Raw genomic sequence first — 13,619 nt, 5'->3', positions numbered from 1 at the left:
CCCTCTTCCTCCTCTCTCTCCCCCATCCACTCCTTCCCTCCCTCTCCTTCCTTCCCTCCCCCTCCTCTCCCCCCATTTCTCTCTGCCTTCCTGTGCTACACACGCACATGAATGTGCAAACACACACCCACACATACCTACACACACCCACACACACACCCTGTTCCTTGGGACTGGTGAGTCCACCAGAGGGGTGCTCCCAAATAAAGCTGGCCTTTTTTTTTTTTTATACTTTTAATTTGGCTTGAATTGGCTTCTTTCCTTAGCAAAATAACAAAAGAAAAAAACAAAAAACCCGATTACTGGGATGGATTCCAGCCAGTTTACGTAACCTTTCAAGATGGGATAAAAACTAGGTTTTGTTTGTTCTTTGTCAGTTTCATACATGAATAAAGCACACTCCAATTATTAGAACCTGTTATCCTCTTTGCTCTCCTTCCTACCTTAATTACTGCCCTCTCCCAGCAAGTCCTTACAGCCTAGACATTTTTTATTGTGGTTATCAGTTTTTTTTTCTTTGTGTTTAAAGACCTACTACTGAGTGTAAGCCAGGTGTGGTGGTGCATACCTTTAATCCTAGTACCCAGGAGTCAGGGACTGCATATCTCTAAAAGTTTGAGGGCAGATTGGAATTTCAGATCAGCTAGGTCTGTGTAGACAGATCCTATCTTAAAAAGAAGAAAAGAGAAGGAGGTAACAACGCACATAGAGATACACACACACACAATATAGACACACATATATATATACACACACAGATACACAGACACACACACATATATACACACACAGATACACACACAGACACAGATATAGACACACATATATACACACACAGATACACAGACACACACACACATGCACACACACAGAGCGTACTAGCTCTGCCCTTATGCCCATGGTTCCTTTCAGGGTGACAGGCACAGGTCATCCACACTGTCCTCCTGGCCCTTGGCAGTACTAGGGGTCAATCTAAATGGGAAACCGCCTGGAAGTGCTCTTTAACAATGCCACGGCTATATGACTGGCTTGGATTTAGAGAAGATCCTGAGGTCCACTGGCATCTTCTTATCTGCTGTGAGCAGCAATCGGTACCCGACAGAATTTCTTGAGATTGGAGGTGTCCTAACGCTCTTGGAAGTACTTGGCCTAGAGAAGATGAAGGAAATGGACAAAAAGGAATCCATCAACTTCTTCAGATTATTGCAAGTACTGGCAGGGAAGTACAAGGAGCTCATCTGAGAAAGCTACAGTGTGAGAGCCAGAGCAGTATTTCTGGCAAAGTCTAAACCAGAAGAGACCCAGGAGGAAGTGCAGGATTTGCTGGATACATTGGTCCTTGGCAATCCCAAGTACCAGAACCAAGTATACAAAGGCCTAATAGCTCTGCTGCCCTGTGGGTCCCCAAAAGTCCTGTGACTGGCCCTGCAGACTCTCAAGACTGCCCAGTCAATCGTTGGAGCAACACACCCCAGCATCTCGGACTGTGTGCTGACGGTCCTGAGCACAGTGCACCTGGAGGTCCAGTATGAAGGTGGGGAAGCCTCCAGGTCACCAAAGGTGGCAGCAAGAGGCTGCCCTTCCAAAGTCTCCCTGCATTCACCAAGAGCCCGTTGCTGAGTGTCCAAAATAATCTTGCCAGAGGGAAGAGGCCAGTTTAGTATTGTAAGGACCCAGGAAGAGGACCCCATCCCAAGTCCCAATTAGCGCGCACCCAAGGAGACACGAGAGACTGACTTGATGCAATGGCAAAAGGCAGTTAGTTTACTAACAAGGGCCCTTGGATCGAAACTCATCCCACGCAGGGGAGAGAATTTCGATGAAGACCCCAGGAAGTTTAGAACTTTTATAGGGGGAGGCACAAAGGGGAAGGGAAAAGGGGGAAATTCTGGCGCGGTTACATATGATTGGATATTTCAAACATCAGCACTTTGCGTAAGCAATCATTTTGACAGGTTGGATGGCCCACTATTTTTGACCATGAAGCCTCAGACCTTCTAGGATAAACACCAGGTGGCCCATTACTCACTTGGGCATGTTTAGACTGGTCAAGATATGTCTTTGGTTGTTTCTACATTTCTGGTCACCTCGTCCCTAGAGGGGCTTGATATTTTTATTATGGCTATTCTCAGCAAGCTCAGCAAGCTGTCCTGCGGTTTTTGCCAAGTTGTTTGTGGTCTCTGCTGAGCTGTTTTAATTTTTACCCTTACAGTATCAGTCAGTTTAATCAGTGCCTGAGTTTAATCAGGCACTATCTGTGTGACCACCGGTTTGAACTCTCCCTTGGAGCCTAGCGGGCTCCTCTGTGGTACACAACTGAAGGAGACAATGACTGCCCCCTCGCCTATGTCCAACAGTAGCTATTCAGCGAGAAGGCTAGGGTCCTATGTGGCCCTCCCAGATCAATGATTGGCAGCTTGGTAGGCTTCTTGCAAGCAGCTCCAGCTGTGCGAGGTCATGATCACATTCTCGTCTGTACCCAGAAGACAGCACTTCACAGCCCTCTCCCTGTCCTTAAGCAACTCACATTTTAATGCACAGCTGTTTGATGGTGTGTGGGACTAAGCATTTTTAAATATGCTCATTCACCTTCTGTGTATCTCTGAAAATGGCTTATATCTATAGGTTCAATAGTTTGCTCTAGGTTTTGGAGACAGGGCCTCACTGTGTAGCTGTGGCTAGCCTATAACTTGCTTTGTAGACCAGGCTGACCTTGAATTCAACAGAGATCTGTCTACTTCTGCTTTGAAAGCACTTGGATAGAAGAAGAGCACCCTCTTTCCAGTGCCTCCCTCCCCCCACAGGACCTGTTAATCCTATTTATCCCTCATTACCCCTTATTGTCCCTCCCACTCCTGATTTCCTTACTTTCTTGGCCTTTTCTTTTCCATAACCCCAAAGATTACTTTGTTGTGTAAGAGATAATAAAAATGTGTTACAGAGCAGTGGTGGCACACACCTTTAATCCCAGCACTTGGGAGGCAGAGGCAGGTAGATTTCTGAGTTCGAGGCCAGCCTGGTCTACAGAGTGAGTTCCAGGACAGCCAGGGCTACACAGAGAAACTCTGTCTCAAAAAAACCAGAAAGAAAGAAAAAAAGTAGTTATTTTAACATTGCCAAGGTTTAATAAGATTAGGTTCCTGTTTCACATTACAGTGTCTGTGTACAGGTCAGAGGATAATTTGCTGGAGGTGGTCCTCTCCTTCCACCATGTCAATTCTGGAGATTGAATTCAGGTTGTTAGGCTTAACAGCAAGTACTTTTACCTGGTGAGCTGTCTCAGCGGCATAGAATTTATTCATTTAGACAGGGTATTAGGTAGCCCAGGCTGGTTTGGACTTCCTACTTCAGCCTCACAAGTGCTGGATGAGTGTGTTCTCCAAACCCAGTATGTATGTTTTCAAATAGTCCAACCCAAAGCTAGAATGTGCCACGTGCTTCTGTGTGCACAGCACAGATGCTGGACTCAGTCTCCACCACTACCACAGACAGGACAAAAGGAAAACCCAGAATTGTATTTATCCAGGCATGGTGGTCATCTCAGCACTTGGGAGGCTGAGGCTGGAGGTTTACACAAAGGCCAGTCTGGGCTACAGAGTAAGATCCTGTCTCAAAACAATAGAGGTTGGAGAGATGGCTTAGTGGGTAATAGAGGTTGAAGTTCTTCCAGAGGTCCTGAGTTCAGTCTGTTACAGGATCCCAGACCTTAGCACAATTGACTCCATGATTTAAGTACTATTCAGACCATAAAATTTCAGCACATAGACAGTACCAGCTGCCAAAACAAAAACAAAGACCTAATCCATCAAAGTCCACAGTTCTGGGAGAGTATCTAAGTACACTAACTTTGCTTTTTAGCTTCTGTAGCTCCACCAGTTCTTGTTAACTGACATAAGTTGACCCAGGATGGCTTAAAAGCTCATCCTGAGAAAGACTCAGAGTTACAAGTAGGGCATTAGAATCCCTAGATTCAGCAGAGCTAGAACAGCCAGTGTAGTCACTGCCAGCTAATACAGACTTCCTATTGGCTTCAATCCATGTTGATTGGCTCATGACTGCTTGAGCTCCAGCTCCAGGAGTTCTTGAGCCCTCTTCTAGCCTCTGCAGGTATTCTCATATAGGTTTGTACACACAGACACACAGACATAGACACAGACGCACACACACATATGCACACACACTAAAAAAGGGGGGGAAAGCACACTAGCACAAAGCCATTCTGTTATAGTTCGCTGAGACATACTTCCCGTGCACAGACTTACCAATACACATAGGTAAAAGTACAAATGATTTCTAAAAAGTAAAAGCTGGAGTCTGGAGAGATGGCTCTGGTTACGAGCCTATGCTACTTTCCCAGAGAATCTGAGTTTGGTTTCCAGCATCCATGTACAGCAACACACAGCCACCTGTGGTAACTCCAGCTCCAGGGATTCTAATGCCCTACTTGTGGCTTCTATGTTCCATCTGTCCACATACCCACACACAGATATACACACATTCACATAATTAAAAAGAAAATACATTTGCAACTATTTCTCAACTCACTCCCTCTCTCCCTTCTCACCTCTCTCTCTCTCTCTCTCTCTCTCTCTCTCTCTCTCTCTTAAATGTAAATAAATGTAAATTTTATTCACCTCATGTCATTGTCATCTTCAAGGCTCACTGCCTCCATCTGCTAACCTAGGCCGAGTCCTAGAAGCCACAATCCAATCTAGGCCTAGATTATTTTCAGCCTTTGAGACTTATTGCTGAATAAGCTCACCCTTTCTTGTTCTTACTGAACTCAGGCTGGTTCAACTCAACCTTACTGTGTTCTGGCTCAAACTCCTCTCCAAGATGACTGATTCAATATGACTTCTGTCTTGGCCTCTGACTGAATTGCTCTGCTTAGCTTCAAACTAACTCTTAGCAATCTGTTCTGATCTTCTGGCTCCTTCTCATTTTCTGGCTCATTCTATCTTCACCTGTGTCAAGCTTGTTCTCTCTTCAACCTGTCTCTGTAAAACTGTCCTGGTTAAGCTGTCTCCTCTCTCTTGTCATTGCTCCTCAAGTAGCTTTCCTTCTCTCTTCTTGTGAGAGTTGGGCATATCCTATTGTGTCAAATCTTTCTCTGATTCATCACTTCGTCTGCCACTCAATTAGACATCACTTTCAAACACCAAGTGCTTCCTTCTACAAACTAACTTTACCTTCATTGTTGGGATTAAAGGTATGTACTAAGGGTGTGTTCGTATCCAGCCAGAGGGGTTAAAGGTATATGCTAAGGGCTGAGCCATACCACAACTAGAAAACAGGTTTTTTTTTTTCTTCCAGCAAGTAACACAATCTTGGAGTTTACAGTGTGATTAAATATCCTGCAACATTGTCTCAGTCTCAGTCTCCCTTTCTCAAAGAATAGTAAATCTTTATGTAAGATTTGTTTTTTGTTTTTTGGTTTTTTTTTGTCAAAAACATGATGCTAACAGTGAGTTGTGAACCTTAGTTATGGTGTTGCTGTTACTGTGGTCTGTTTATGTCATCAGGCATTTATTTGTTTGTTTGCTTATTTGTTTTCAGACAGAGTCTTTAGGTGTCTCTAGCTGACCTGTAACAGTCCTAGCTGTCCTCTATGTAGATCAGACTGACATCAAATTTGCAGAGATCCTCCTGCCTCTGCTTCCTAAGTGCTAGCTTTAATGGTGAGTGCCACCATACCTGGCTTGTCAACTGACTTTTAAAAGCTTTTTGTATGGCCAGTGAGATGGCTGGTGGGGGAGGGGTGTAAAGAAGCTTGCTGCTAAGCCTGCCAATCTGAATCCATATAGGAGGAAAGAACCAACTCCTGTCAATTGCGGAATACAGAGTATGAGGCATTCTGAAAGTCCACGGATGGTGGTTTTTGGCAGAAGCATTACATACAGGAAAGGCAAATCCACAAACAAAGTATCTACTGCAGTAAGGACAAAGCATTGTCTTTTTTCATGGGGAAAGTGGTCCAATGTAGTCAACCTGCTACCCGATGATGGTCTGGTCACCCTGGGGAATGGTGTCATACCTGAAGCTCTGTGTTGGTCTCTTCTGTTGGCAGATCTGGCAATCAGCAGCAGCTGTAGCCAGGTCAACCTTGGTGAGTGGAAGTCCATGTTGTCAAGTCCATGCCTAACCCCCATCTCTGCCACTATGGCCACTTTGTTCATGTGCCCTTTGGACAATGACAGAGATGGCTTGGGAAAGAGGCTGACTGTCCATCCACTGGACTCCTCCTCAGCTGGTCACCTTTTGATAAGCATTTACATGGACACAAATATCTTCACATCCTTTACCTATTTGGAGAGATCTATCCACATACTTCTTCCCCAGATATCTTTCTCAGCAACTTTCCAATCATGCTCTTTCCAAGTCCCTGACCATCCAGCTAATCCATTGGCTACAGCCCGTGCACCAGTGAACAATTACACATCTGGTCATTTCTTCTGGCAAACAAAATGTATAACCATGTGTACTGCCCGAAGTTCTGCCCATTGTGAAGATTTCTCTTCCCCAGCATCTTTCAGGGTTGTCCTGGAAAGGGGTTATAATGCTGCAGCTGTCCACTTCTGGGTAATGCCTGAATAACATGCAGAATCGTCAGTAAACCAGTCCCTAGTCTTCATGAGGCTAGAGGTGCAGGCTTGGCAGCAGACGGCAATGTAATGGGAGTAGAAACCATAGGCATTTGAGCGACTTCTTCATGTAATTTGCTTTTGCCTTTAAGACCTGCTCAGGCCCAATCATCCATATACCACTTCAATTTGATAATAAATTCCTGCTGTGCACATCCTACTTTATGACTTGGTAGGTAAAATAACACCCGACTCATGATAGGCAGCTTAGGTCACATGGTAACTTGGTGGCCCACTGTTAAATATTCAATTTCCACTAAGGCCCAATAGCAGGCCAAGAGCTATCTTTCACTAGGAGAAAAGTTGCCTGTGGTTGGTAGATCCTTGCTCCAAAATCCCAAAGGCTATTCCTTGATTCACTTATTGGGCCTGGCAAAGTCTTCAGTCTGCCACTGCTACCTCAAGTACCATCAGGTCTGTTGGATCATATGGGCCAAATAGTAGAACAGCCTGCACAGCTGCCTGGACCTGGAGAAGAGCCTTCTCCTGTTACAGGACCTTTGGAGAGCTTACAGCTTTCCAAGTCACCTGGTGTATGAACTAGTGAGGAATGTGTTGTCCCCAGAATCCAACCAGGCCAGGCGGTGGTGGCGCACGCCTTTAATCCCAGCACTTGGGAGGCAGAGGCAGGCGGATTTCTGAGTTCGAGGCCAGCCTGGTCTACAGAGTGAGTTCCAGGACAGCCAGGGCTACACAGAGAAACCCTGTCTCCAAAAACCAAAAAACAAAAAAAAAAAAAAAAAAAGAGACCCCAGAATCCAACCAAATAGGTTCATTAAATGTCGTGTTTCTTCCTTGGTGGTAGGAGGGTCCAGGGCAACAACTTAAACTTACTCTTTATCTTAGAAGGAATATTCCCACATGCCCCACACCACTGAACTTGTAAGAACTTCACTGAGTAGAAGGCCCTCGAATTTTGGTTGGATCTATTTCCCATTCTCTGATAGGCACATGGGTTACCAAGTATTCCAGGTGGTTTCTACCTTCTGCTCATTTGGTCCAATTAGCATAACGTCATCAATATAGTGCACCAGTGTGATATTTTATGGAAAATATAGATAATCAAGATCCCCTCTGACAAAGTTATAACACAGGTCTGGAAAGTTAATTTATCCTTGAGGTAAAACTATAAAGGAATACTGCTGGCTTTGCCACGGAAAGCAAATTGTGTCTGGTGAGCCTTATGGATAGGTACTGAGAAAAAGGACATTTGTTACTGTACTGGCTGGTGTTGTGTGTCAGCTTGACACAAGCTGGAGCTATCACAGAAAAAGGAGCCTCCCTTGAGGAAATGCCTCCATGAGACCCAACTGTAAGGCATGTTATCAATTAGTGATCAAGGGTGGGAGGGCCCATTGTGGGTGGTGCCATCCCTGGTCTGATAGTCCTGGGTTCTATAATAAAGAAAGCTGAGCAAGCCAGGGGAAGCAAGCCAGTAAGCAGCATCCCTCCATGGCTTCTTTGTCAGCTCCTGCCTCTAAGTTCCTACCCTGTGTGAGTTCCAGTCCTGACATCCTTTGGTGATGAACAGCAACTTGCTTCTATGGTCATGATGTTTTGTGCAGGAATAGAAACCCTGACTAAGACAATTCCACCAATAGTTGCATACCATGTACCAGGAGATTCATTAATCTAGTAAGGACAGATACCACATCTGGTAGCGCAGCTACAATTAGAGTTGCTACTTGATTTAGTTTTCGATAATCAATGGTCATTCTCCACAATCCATCTGTCTTCTCTATCGGACAGATAGGAGAGTTAAAACGAGATGCGGTAGGAACCAACACCCTTGTATCTTTCGAGATCTTGATAGTGGCACTAATTTATGCAATTCCTCTGGGGATGTGATGGTGGTTTTCAGGGCAGAGGGAACTCTAAAGGCTTCCATTTAGCTTTTCCAACCATAATAGCCCTCACACCACAGGCCAGGGACACAGTGGCAGAATTCTGCCAACTTCTAAGTATACCTATTCTAATTATACATTCTGGGACTGGAGAAATAACCATAGGATGAGTTCAGGGTTCACTGGACCCACTGTGAGTCAGACTTCAGCCAAAAATCCATTAATGATCTGACCTCCACAAGCCCCTATTTTAACTGGAGGGCCACAGCATTTCTTTGGATCTTCCAGAATCAGTGTCAGTTCAGAACCACATCAATTCAGAACCAGCATCCAATGGAACCTGGGAAGTCTGACTGTCTCTTTTCCCCCAGTGTACAGTTACCCTTTGAGGAAGGACTTGGGAAAGACTAAAAGGAAAACTTTCAGATCTTTTGCCAAGGTCGTTCTTCAGAGGATCCTGGTTATCACTTCATTCAAGGAGTTCTGGGTCTGCAAACTCGCTCAAATCAGGAAATTGATTCATGGGCTGAGATTTCCTTTTGCCACGATCCAAAGTAACCTTTCATTTGTTTGACAACATTTTACCAATCAGACAAAACTTCAGTAGGCCTCTTATCTATTTCATGACTAGAAACACCCTGCTTGATTAGCCATTACCAAAGGTTCATACAAGTCATGCCACCTTAAAAGTCACTTTGCCTGTGCTGACCCTTATGAACATTGCTTTGTCTATGATGTCCATTATGATAACTATGATCACCTTGCCCTTGGTGACTTAGTGCTGCTACCTGGCTCCTGCAACTTTGGGACCCAATTAAATCTGTTGTTTTCAGTTCTTCTAACTGAGCTACTTCATCTCCAACCCTACGGTCTGGCACAAGGAGGAGGATGACAACAAGGCTCTTCAAATGTACTGAAGGACCATTTTTCATCTTATGGGATTAGGGAAGGGCATGTCTTCTGGGCCTTCCCCTGTAGAGGATTAGGCTTTGCATAGTGTGCCCACTCTAGTATTGCGATTTTCCTTAGCCTTAAAATCACTTCATCGACACTAAGCCAAAGGGTATCTTAGGGTTTTGCTGCTGTGAAGAGACACTGTAACCATGGCAATCCTTATAAAAAATATTTAATTGGGGCTGGCTTACAGTTTCAGAGGTTTAGTGCATTGTTGTCATGGTGGGAAGCATGGTGGCATGCAGGCTGACATGGTGCTGGAGAAGGAGCTGAGAGGTTTTTTTTTGTTTTTTTGTTTTTGTTTTTTTCGAGACAGGGTTTCTCTGTGTAGCCCTGGCTGTTCTGGAACTCACTCTGTAGACCAGGCTGGCCTTGAACTCAGAAATCCGCCTGCCTCTGCCTCCCAAGTGCTGGGATTAAAGGCATGCGCACCACCACCCGGCTAGCTGAGAGTTCTACATCTGGATTGGCAGGCAGCAGAAAGAGAAAGTCATACTGGGCCTAGCTTGAGCATCTGAGACCTCAAAGCCCACCCCCAGTGACACACTACCTTCAACAAGGCCACACCCACTCCAACAAGGCCACACCTACTCCAACAAGGCCATACCTATTCCAACAAGGCCACACCACCTAATAGTGTCCCTCTCTGTAAGCCTATGAGGGCCATTTTCTTTCATACCACCATAATCTCCAACTCATTTTCAGTAGGCCATCTCTTCACAAATGCTTTAGCTAACCATTCAATGTTTTGACACTCCCCCCCCCTTTTAACTTTGTGAACTTCCATATTAAACCTAGAATCTCCACTCAGAGGGCCCATGTCAATAAACGCAGCCTGATCTAGTTTTATGTTCTTTCCACCATTAACCCACACCCTTAAAATCCATTTTCACACATATTCCCCAGACTTCTGCTTGAATGAATTAGCAAACTCAGTCAGCTCTTTAGTATGTAGCACACCTTCTCATGGACCACACTTTCTATCTCCCCTCTAGGAGCCTGCTTAGCCTTAACTCTGGTTATAGGTCTAGAGATAACTACTTGTGGCTCATGAGAGACATCACATATTAGCTTCCTTGGCATCTCCTTCAGAGAAAGACAATGAAGGATTAATTTCCTCAGTCAAAGGTGTAAAAGACAATATTTTAGGGGGCAGAGTGTGAGTACATCTTCTGTGGAGGGTGGAGAGACTACTTCCTCAGTCAGGTGAGATAAACTTTTTTTTTTTTTTTTCTTTTCGAGGCAGGGTTTCTCTGTGTAGCCCTGGCTGTCCTGGAACTCACTCTGTAGACCAGGCTGGCCTTGAACTCAGAAATCTGCCTGCCTCTGCCTCCCAAGTGCTGGGATTAAAGGCGTGCGCCACCACTGCCCGGCGATAAACTCTTAAGAGTACTTTACTATCCTGGTACCAATTTCTGTCCTAGTTAGGGTTACTATTGCTATGATGAAATGCTATGATCAAAAGCAAGTTGGGGAGGAAAGGGTTTATTTGGGTTATACTTTCCCATCTTAGTCCCTCCCTGAAGTAAGTCAGAACAGGCATGCAGAAATGCAAGCAGAAGCTGATATAGAGCCCATGGAGGAACTGCTGCTTACTGGCTTGCTCCCCATGGCTTGATTAGCCTGCTTTCTTATAGAAGTCTAGAGATAGTGCCACCCACAATCAGTAATTAGGAAAGTGTCCTGTTGATCTTACAGAGGCATTTTCTCAGGTGAGTTTCCCCCCTTTCCAGTGACTCTAGCTTGTATCAAGTCAACAGAAAACTACCCAGCACACCAACTATCAGGCTAGCCAGCAGTATGGTGTGAAGGCACAGACCACAGGTCAGGAAACAGGAGTGGTGGGCTGACATCTCTGCTGTTCTTTGGGGACGACTTTCCCTTTTGTGTCTCAGGTTGCCCATCTGGGACTTTCCTAATCTCTTCCCTCTTTCTGTAAGTTCTTACATTCTGGGATTCCTTAGATATCACTCTTAAGGAATCTGGCTTAAGCTATTGATTGAGAACATACATATAAACACTCAAATTGTTGTCTTTCAAGCCTGTCACACAGTCCGAGACAGTGAGTTTGAGGTTTCATGCCACCTCTAGAATACACTAAACACCTTCTTTCTGAGGGTGGCCAAGTCAATTGTTATTCATTAGCCAAGAAATATTCATGCTCATCTAAGCCTACGTGTTCTCTATCTGATGCTTCCCAGGCCCTGCAGGCAGAGACTGAAAGGCTTGACTAGGCTCTAAACCTTGGGCACAAACATTGGTTTCAGCTACTGAACTAGAGTCTTTGTCTGCTGTCAAAGAGATCTCCAACATCCTTTGGAATTGTGTGGTCCCTGGGAGGTGGTCAAAGTCACACAAGACAGGCTTTCAGACTAGAGAGCATCAGGCTAGAAAAGGAGGCTCTCACTGAGCCCTGCTAACATTTTAATAGCGCCTCAAGCAATGGTCCTTTTTGAAACTATCATGCTTGCCAGGACGTGTATGGCTTTGGACTGACCTGTGGTTACAGGTAATGAATAACAGAAACATGTTCAGAGAAGGTGGGCTTTGGTGGGATGTTGGTTCTTACAGCGATGCCCTAGCAGCAGCCAGAAGTCTCAGCAGGTTTATTCTATGCATCTGGACAAGTAGGCAGGCTAGCTAATCTTGTTAGGGGTCTCTGTAGGGGAGGTCTCGGGCTGTAGTCATCCTGAAAGGGGGCACGGCAGGCAACACTTTCTATACATACTGGAAAAATTGTTTGCCCAGACCAGGGGAGGGCTTTGCCATTTCAGAGTCCCATCCAAGGAAGGAAGAGTAAGGCTGTCACTGAGTACTAGGAGAAGGGGATCCCCAGGTACCTATCTACCTTTTCAGGGTCACCTCCTTAAGTAACCAGGAGATTGAGTCTTTCTTAAACCCTTCCACGGGCCAAAATAACACAGGATGCTGTCTGCACCAGACCTTCCTTATCCAGTCCTTCTTGGTCAAGATGCATACTCTGTCACCGTGGGTTCCCTGTCCAGAGTTGGAGTGCTCCACCCCCAAAGCTCAAGTGTCTTATTGTAAACCTCTTGGAGACATGCCTTTTGGGGGCTGGAAGCTTTCATATGAACCCCAGTAAAACCTGTCTCCAAACACCACTCTCAGTGAATAGCCATAGTGCGTTATGACCTATCCCCCTCCCCCTCCTTCCTGCTTATTTCCTTACTCTAATATTGCTTGGCCCTAGCCTGGGATAAGGTTCCTTCTTGTCCTCAGTCACTACTGGAATACTTATTAGTCTTTTTGAAATCACCCCATGGTGGCACTTCTAGCCACTATGGCTTACTGTTCTTTTGCTTTTACTCACACACTTTCTTGTTTTAAATATGCCAAGTGTCTTTGACCTCATCTTACTTAGCTTTTTATGATTGGTATCTTCTAGAATAAAGATAGCGTCGTGACAGGGATATCAATCACTACCATCTACACCAACGTGTGCCTCTCACCACTGAGGACATTTTGACTCCAAGTGCTATTTTCTGACCTCCTTCAACCTCTTGAAGTAACAAACCCCAGTCCTCTCTAAAATGTACGGTGGGGCTGAGGGTAGGGTGACTACTTCTTCAGGTGAGGTAAATAAACCCTTGAGAAGCTAAGAATTCAAAGTTCTCAATAGGGCCCTCCTACACACCCCCATACCAAGTTACAGGATTCCATCCTTTACCAATAAATGCCCTTACTTGAACTGATGCCCCCCCAAGGCTGGGACTTGAATTTTCACTATAATTATAATGAGGGCTTCAGTTTGATTTTCTTCATCTTGAGCTCTGTGGCTGCTGGAAAGAAGACTATCTTTCAGGGCACACCTAGAAATGTTTAGACTGTGTGCATCTGGAGCTGGTCAACTTGATCATTAAGTCATTGTCCTTTGACATATTCTGGGATGCTAGAAGTTGGTTAATTTTTATCACAGAGCTACCTCTAGCCACTGTCAACTTATCCAGAGATGCTAAAAACAACTTGCCAGCATCATTTCTCCTTCCACAAATTGTCAAACTGACGGTGGCAACCTGTGGGGAGCCCTGGATGCAGCCTGTGAGGTACCCTGGGATGCAGGCTGTGAGGTGCCCTGGGATGCAGGCTGTGAGGTGCCCTGGGATGTATGCAGCCTGTGAGGTGCCCTGGGATGTATGCAGGCTGTGAGGTGCCCTGGGAT

The sequence above is a fragment of the Grammomys surdaster genome, unplaced genomic scaffold (genome assembly GCF_004785775.1).
Source record: "Grammomys surdaster isolate TR1022 unplaced genomic scaffold, NIH_TR_1.0 99, whole genome shotgun sequence".
NCBI classification, from domain to species: Eukaryota; Metazoa; Chordata; class Mammalia; order Rodentia; family Muridae; genus Grammomys; species Grammomys surdaster.
The sequence above is the reverse complement of the archived record's forward strand: the minus strand, read 5'-3'. Positions refer to the sequence as shown.